The 7,869-nt window shown below is 38.2% G+C and overlaps 7 non-coding genes across 7 annotated transcripts; all 7 read left to right on the forward strand.

Annotated features, from left to right (window-relative positions):
• The first annotated feature begins 209 nt into the window (after positions 1–209).
• On the forward strand, positions 210–282 carry trnav-uac. Its single transcript has one exon. It is a non-coding gene; the product is annotated as a tRNA-Val (tRNA).
• A 1,391-nt stretch (positions 283–1,673) lies between these two features.
• On the forward strand, positions 1,674–1,746 carry trnav-uac. The gene has a single exon. It is a non-coding gene; the product is annotated as a tRNA-Val (tRNA).
• Positions 1,747–1,959: 213 nt separating this feature from the next.
• Positions 1,960–2,033, forward strand: trnav-aac. Its single transcript has one exon. It is a non-coding gene; the product is annotated as a tRNA-Val (tRNA).
• An 807-nt stretch (positions 2,034–2,840) lies between these two features.
• trnav-uac lies at positions 2,841–2,913 on the forward strand. Its single transcript has one exon. It is a non-coding gene; the product is annotated as a tRNA-Val (tRNA).
• Positions 2,914–3,424: 511 nt separating this feature from the next.
• Positions 3,425–3,497, forward strand: trnav-uac. The gene has a single exon. It is a non-coding gene; the product is annotated as a tRNA-Val (tRNA).
• Positions 3,498–4,012: 515 nt separating this feature from the next.
• Positions 4,013–4,084, forward strand: trnav-aac. The gene has a single exon. It is a non-coding gene; the product is annotated as a tRNA-Val (tRNA).
• A 1,119-nt stretch (positions 4,085–5,203) lies between these two features.
• trnav-aac lies at positions 5,204–5,275 on the forward strand. The gene has a single exon. It is a non-coding gene; the product is annotated as a tRNA-Val (tRNA).
• The last annotated feature ends 2,594 nt before the right edge of the window (positions 5,276–7,869 follow it).

The following is a 7,869-nucleotide window of genomic DNA, read 5'->3' on the forward strand; positions in this document are numbered from 1 at the left end:
TTTTGACACATGCAGTAAGTAACGTATTTATAAAAGAGATGAGTTGCTTTCATGAATACCTTATTTTGGAAACAGAGGTCTCTGACACATGTGAGAAGTACTGTATTTGTAACAGAGAATTTTCATGAATGCATGATGTTGGAATTTCGTATTCGTGCGATGAATATATGTAAAACTCGGGTTACTCCTTGCTGATAATAGTAGCAGCAGTTTCTGTAGTGTAGTGGTTATCACGTTCGCTTTACACGCGAAAGGTCCCTGGTTCGAAACCGGGCGGAAACATAGCGTAGTGGTTATCCTTTTTGACACATGCAGTAAGTAACGTTTTTATAAAAGAGATGAGTTGCTTTCATGAATACCTTATTTTGGAAACAGAGGTCTCTGACACATGTGAGAAGTACTGTATTTGTAACAGAGAATTTTCATGAATGCATGATGTTGGAATTTCGTATTCGTGCGATGAATATATGTAAAACTCGGGTTACTCCTTGCTGATAATACTAGCAGCAGTTTCTGTAGTGTAGTGGTATCATTAAGCTTAACACGCGAAGGTCCCTAGTTCGAAACCAAGGCGGAAACAGTAGTCTTTTGACACATGCAGTAAACCAACGTATTTATAAAGAGATGAGTTGCTTTCATGATACCTTATTTTAGGAAACAGAGGTCTCTGACACATGTGAGAAGTACTGTATTGTAACAGAGAATTTTTCCATGAATACATGATGTTGGAATTTCGTGATACGTCACGATGAATATATGTAAAACTCGGGTTCCTTGCTGATAATAGTAGCAGCAGTTTCTGTAGTGTAGTGGTTATCACGTTTGCTTTACATCACGAAGGTCCTGGTTCGAGCCGGGCGGGGCTTATAGTGTAGTGGTTATCCTTTTTGACATGCAGTAAGTAACGTTTTTAAAGAGATGAGTTGCTTTCATGAATACCTTATTTGGAAACAGAGGTCTCTGACACATGTGAGAAGTACTGTATTTGTAACAGAGAATTTTCATGAATGCATGATGTTGGAATTTGTATTCGTGCGATGAATATATGTAAAACCTGGTTTCTCCTTGCTGATAATACTAGCAGCAGTTTCTGTAGTGTAGTGGTTATCACGTTCGCTTTACACGCGAAAGGTCCCTGGTTCTGAAACCAGGCGGAAACAGTCCTTTTTGACACATGCAGTAAGTAACGTATTTATAAAGAGATGAGTTGCTTTCATGAATACCTTATTTTGGAAACAGAGGTCTCTGACACATGTGAGAAGTACTGTATTTGTAACAGAGAATTTTCATGAATACATGATGTTGGAATTTCGTATTCGTGCGATGAATATATGTAAAACTCGGGTTACTCCTTGCTGATAATAGTAGCAGCAGTTTCTGTAGTGTAGTGGTTATCACGTTTGCTTTACACGCGAAAGGTCCCTGGTTTGAAACCGGGCGGAAACATAGCGTAGTGGTTATCCTTTTTGACACATGCAGTAAGTAACGTTTTTATAAAAGAGATGAGTTGCTTTCATGAATACCTTATTTTGGAAACAGAGGTCTCTGACACATGTGAGAAGTACTGTATTTGTAACAGAGAATTTTCATGAATGCATGATGTTGGAATTTCGTATTCGTGCGATGAATATATGTAAAACTCGGGTTACTCCTTGCTGATAATACTAGCAGCAGTTTCTGTAGTGTAGTGGTTATCACGTTCGCTTTACACGCGAAAGGTCCCTGGTTCGAAACCAGGCGGAAACAGTCATTTTTGACACATGCAGTAAGTAACGTATTTATAAAAGAGATGAGTTGCTTTCATGAATACCTTATTTTGGAAACAGAGGTCTCTGACACATGTGAGAAGTACTGTATTGTAACAGAGAATTTTCATGAATGCATGATGTTGAATTTCGTATTCGTCACGATGAATATATGTAAAACTCGGGTTACTCCTTGCTGATAATACTAGCAGCAGTTTCTGTAGTGTAGTGGTTATCACGTTTGCTTAACACGCAAAAGGTCCCTGGTTCGAAACCGGGGCGGAAACAGTGGTTATCCTTTTGACACATGCAGTAAGTAACGTTTTTATAAAAGAGATGAGTTGCTTTCATGAATACCTTATTTTGGAAACAGAGGTCTCTGACACATGTGAGAAGTACTGTATTTGTAACAGAGAATTTTCATGAATGCATGATGTTGGAATTTCGTATTCGTGCGATGAATATATGTAAAACTCGGGTTACTCCTTGCTGATAATACTAGCAGCAGTTTCTGTAGTGTAGTGGTTATCACGTTGCTTTACACGCGAAAGGTCCCTGGTTCAAACCAGGCGGAAACATAGTGTAGTGGTTATCCTTTTGACACATGCAGTAAGTAACGTTTTTATAAAAGAGATGAGTTGCTTTCATGAATACCTTATTTTGGAAACAGAGGTCTCTGACACATGTGAGAAGTACTGTATTTGTAACAGAGAATTTTCATGAATGCATGATGTTGGAATTTCGTATTCGTGCGATGAATATATGTAAAACTCGGGTTACTCCTTGCTGATAATACTAGCAGCAGTTTCTGTAGTGTAGTGGTTATCACGTTTGCTTTACACGAAAGGTCCCTGGTTTGAAACCAGGCGGAAACATACAGTTATCCTTTTTGACACATGCAGTAAGTAACGTTTTATAAAAGAGATGAGTTGCTTTCATGAATACCTTATTTTGGAAACAGAGGTCTCTGACACATGTGAGAAGTACTGTATTTGTAACAGAGAATTTTCATGAATGCATGATGTTGGAATTTCGTATTCGTGCGATGAATATATGTAAAACTCGGGTTACTCCTTGCTGATAATACTAGCAGCAGTTTCTGTAGTGTAGTGGTTATCACGTTCGCTTTACACGCGAAAGGTCCCTGGTTCGAAACCAGGCGGAAACAGTCCTTTTGACACATGCAGTAAGTAACGTATTTATAAAAGAGATGAGTTGCTTTCATGAATACCTTATTTTGGAAACAGAGGTCTCTGACACATGTGAGAAGTACTGTATTTGTAACAGAGAATTTTCATGAATGCATGATGTTGGAATTTCGTATTCGTGCGATGAATATATGTAAAACTCGGGTTACTCCTTGCTGATAATACTAGCAGCAGTTTCTGTAGTGTAGTGGTTATCACGTTTGCTTTACACGCGAAAGGTCCCTGGTTGAAACCGGGCGGAAACATAGTGTAGTGGTTATCCTTTTTGACACATGCAGTAAGTAACGTTTTTATAAAAGAGATGAGTTGCTTTCATGAATACCTTATTTTGGAAACAGAGGTCTCTGACACATGTGAGAAGTACTGTATTTGTAACAGAGAATTTTCATGAATGCATGATGTTGGAATTTCGTATTCGTGCGATGAATATATGTAAACTCGGGTTACTCCTTGCTGATAATACTAGCAGCAGTTTCTGTAGTGTAGTGGTTATCACGTTCGCTTTACACGCGAAAGGTCCCTGGTTCGAAACCAGGCGGAAACAGTCCTTTTGACACATGCAGTAAGTAACGTATTTATAAAAGAGATGAGTTGCTTTCATGAATACCTTATTTTGGAAACAGAGGTCTCTGACACATGTGAGAAGTACTGTATTTGTAACAGAGAATTTTCATGAATGCATGATGTTGGAATTTCGTATTTGTGCGATGAATATATGTAAAACTTCGGTTACTCCTTGCTGATAATACTAGCAGCAGTTTCTGTAGTGTAGTGGTTATCACGTTTGCTTTACACGCGAAAGGTCCCTGGTTCAAAACCGGGCGGGAAACATAGTGTAGTGGTTATCCTTTTTGACACATGCAGTAAGTAACGTTTTTATAAAAGAGATGAGTTGCTTTCATGAATACCTTATTTTGGAAACAGAGGTCTCTGACACATGTGAGAAGTACTGTATTTGTAACAGAGAATTTTCATGAATGCATGATGTTGGAATTTCGTATTCGTGCGATGAATATATGTAAAACTGGGTTACTCCTTTTGCTGATAATACTGGCAGCAGTTTCTGTAGTGTAGTGGTTATCACGTTCACTTAACACGCGAAGGTCCCTGGTTCGAAACCAGGCGGAAACAGTCCTTTTGACACATGCAGTAAGTAGCGTATTTATAAAAGAGATGAGTTGCTTTCATGAATACCTTATTTTGGAAACAGAGGTCTCTGACACATGTGAGAAGTACTGTATTTGTAACAGAGAATTTTTCATGAATACATGATGTTGGAATTTCGTATTCGTGATGAATATATGTAAAACTCGGGTTACTCCTTGCTGATAACACTAGCAGCGGTTTCTGTAGTGTGAGTGGTTTATCACATTAAATGTATTCGTGCGATGAATATCAACAGTAATATTGCAGCAGTTTCTGTAAGGTCCCTGGTTTGAAACCAGGCGGAAACAGTAATTTTTGACACATGCAGTAAGTAACGTATTTATAAAGAGATGAGTTGCTTTCATGAATACCTTATTTTGGAAACAGAGGTCTCTGACACATGTGAGAAGTACTGTATTTGTAACAGAATTTTCATGAATGCATGATGTTGGAATTTCGTATTCGTGCGATGAATATATGTAAAACTCGGGTTACTCCTTGCTGATAATAGTAGCAGCAGTTTCTGTAGTGTAGTGGTTATCACGTTCGCTTTACACGCGAAAGGTCCCTGGTTGAAACCGGGCGGAAACATAGCGTAGTTGTTATCCTTTTTGACACATGCAGTAAGTAACGTTTTTATAAAAGAGATGAGTTGCTTTCATGAATACCTTATTTTGGAAACAGAGGTCTCTGACACATGTGAGAAGTACTGTATTTGTAACAGAGAATTTTCATGAATGCATGATGTTGGAATTTCGTATTCGTGCGATGAATATATGTAAAACTCGGGTTACTCCTTGCTGATAATACTAGCAGCAGTTTCTGTAGTGTAGTGGTTATCACGTTCACTTAACACGAAAAGGTCCCTGGTTCGAAACCAGGCGGAAACAGTGCAGTGGTTTGACACATGCAGTAAGTAACGTTTTATAAAAGATGAGTTGCTTTCATGAATACCTTATTTTGGAAACAGAGGTCTCTGACACATGTGAGAAGTACTGTATTTGTAACAGAGAATTTTCATGAATACATGATGTTGGAATTTCATATTCGTGCGATGAATATATGTAAAACTCGGGTTACTCCTTGCTGATAATAGTAGCAGCAGTTTCTGTAGTGTAGTGGTTATCACGTTTGCTTAACACGCGAAGGTCCCTGGTTTGAAACCAGGCGGAAACAGTCCTTGACACATGCAGTAAGTAACGTTTTTATAAAGAGATGAGTTGCTTTCATGAATACCTTATTTTGAAACAGAGGTCTCTGACACATGAGAAGTACTGTATTTGTAACAGAGAATTTTCATGAATGCATGATGTTGGAATTTCGTATTCGTGCGATGAATATATGTAAAACTCGGGTTACTCCTTGCTGATAATACTAGCAGCAGTTTCTGTAGTGTAGTGGTTATCACGTTCGCTTAACACGCGAAAGGTCCCTGGTTCGAAACCAATGGAAACAGTCTTTTTGACACATGCAGTAAGTAACGTATTTATAAAAGAGATGAGTTGCTTTCATGAATACCTTATTTTGGAAACAGAGGTCTCTGACACATGAGAAGTACTGTATTTGTAACAGAGAATTTTCATGAATGCATGATGTTGGAATTTCGTATTCGTGCGATGAATATATGTAAAACTCAGTTACTCCTTGCTGATAATACTAGCAGCAGTTTCTGTAGTGTAGTGGTTATCACGTTTCCTTTACACGTGAAAGGTCCATGGTTCAAACCGGGCGGAAACATAGTGTAGTGGTTATCCTTTTGACACATGCAGTAAGTAACGTTTTTATAAAAGAGATGAGTTGCTTTCATGAATACCTTATTTGGAAACAGAGGTCTCTGACACATGTGAGAAGTACTGTATTTGTAACAGAGAACTTTCATGAATGCATGATGTTGGAATTTCGTATTCGTGCGATGAATATATGTAAAACTCGGGTTACTCCTTGCTGATAATACTAGCAGCAGTTTCTGTAGTGTAGTGGTTATCACGCTGCTTTACACGTATGTCCCTGTTCGAAACCAGCGGAAACAGTCCTTTTGACACATGCAGTAAGTAACGTATTTATAAAAGAGATGAGTTGCTTTCATGAATACCTTATTTTGGAAACAGAGGTCTCACGACACATGTGAGAAGTACTGTATTTGTAACAGAGAATTTTCATGAATGCATGATGTTTGAATTTCGTATTAGTCACGATGAATATATGTAAAACTTCGGGTTTCCTTGCTGATAATACTAGCAGCAGTTTCTGTAGTGTAGTGGTTATCGTTTGCTTTACACGCGAAAGGTCCCTGGTTCAAAACCGGGTGGAAACATAGTGTAGTGGATTTATCCATTTTGACACATGCAGTAAGTAACGTTTTTATAAAAGAGATGAGTTGCTTTCATGAATACCTTATTTTGGAAACAGAGGTCTCTGACACATGTGAGAAGTACTGTATTTGTAACAGAGAATTTTCATGAATGCATGATGTTGGAATTTCGTATTCGTGCGATGAATATATGTAAAACTCGGGTTACTCCTTGCTGATAATACTAGCAGCAGTTTCTGTAGTGTAGTGGTTATCACGTTCGCTTTACACGCGAAAGGTCCCTGGTTTGAAACCAGGTGGAAACAGTCCTTTTTGACACATGCAGTAAGTAACGTATTTATAAAAGAGATGAGTTGCTTTCATGAATACCTTATTTTGGAAACAGAGGTCTCTGACACATGTGAGAAGTACTGTATTTGTAACAGAGAATTTTCATGAATGCATGATGTTGGAATTTCTTTATTCGTGCGATGAATATATGTAAAACTCGGGTTACTCCTTGCTGATAATACTAGCAGCAGTTTCTGTAGTGTAGTGGTTATCACGCTCGTTTTTACACGCAAAAGGTCCCTGGTTCGAAACCAGGCGGAAACAGTCCATTTTGACATGCAGTAAGTAACGTATTTATAAAAGAGATGAGTTTGCTTTCATGAATACCTTATTTTGGAAACAGAGGTCTCTGACACATGTGAGAAGTACTGTATTTGTAACAGAGAATTTTCATGAATACATGATGTTGGAATTTCGTATTCGTGCGATGAATATATGTAAAACTCGGGTTACTCCTTGCTGATAATAGTAGCAGCAGTTTCTGTAGTGTAGTGGTTATCACGTTTGCTTTACACGCGAAAGGTCCCTGGTTCTAAACCAGGCGGAAACATAGTGTAGTGGTTATCCTTTTGACACATGCAGTAAGTAACGTTTTTATAAAAGAGATGAGTTGCTTTCATGAATACCTTATTTTGGAAACAGAGGTCTCTGACACATGTGAGAAGTACTGTATTTGTAACAGAGAATTTTCATAAATGCATTATGTTGGAATTTCGAATTTGTGCGATTAATATCTGTACAATTTGGTTTACTCCACAGTAGTAATTCCAGCAGCAGTTTCTCTAGTTTAGTAGTTATCAAGTTTGCTTTACACTTGAATGGTCCCCGGTTCGAAGCTGGCGGAAACAGTTCTCTATGACAAATCCAGTAAGTACCGTATTTGTAACAGAGAATAGTTGTTCTAATAAATGCCTTATTTTGGAAATTCGAATACATGCAATGAATATCTGTAAAACTCGGGTTACCTTGCTTATAATAGCAGCAGCAGTTTCTGTAGTGTAGTGGTTATCACGTTCGCTTTACACGTGAAAGGTCCCTGGTTCGAAACCTGGCGGAAACAGTCCTCTTTGACACATGCAGTAGTACCCGTATTTCTAAAAGAGATGAGTTGCTTTCATGAATACCTTAT

This window comes from Oncorhynchus gorbuscha, unplaced genomic scaffold (genome assembly GCF_021184085.1).
Source record: "Oncorhynchus gorbuscha isolate QuinsamMale2020 ecotype Even-year unplaced genomic scaffold, OgorEven_v1.0 Un_scaffold_13113, whole genome shotgun sequence".
Lineage (NCBI taxonomy): Eukaryota > Metazoa > Chordata > Actinopteri > Salmoniformes > Salmonidae > Oncorhynchus > Oncorhynchus gorbuscha.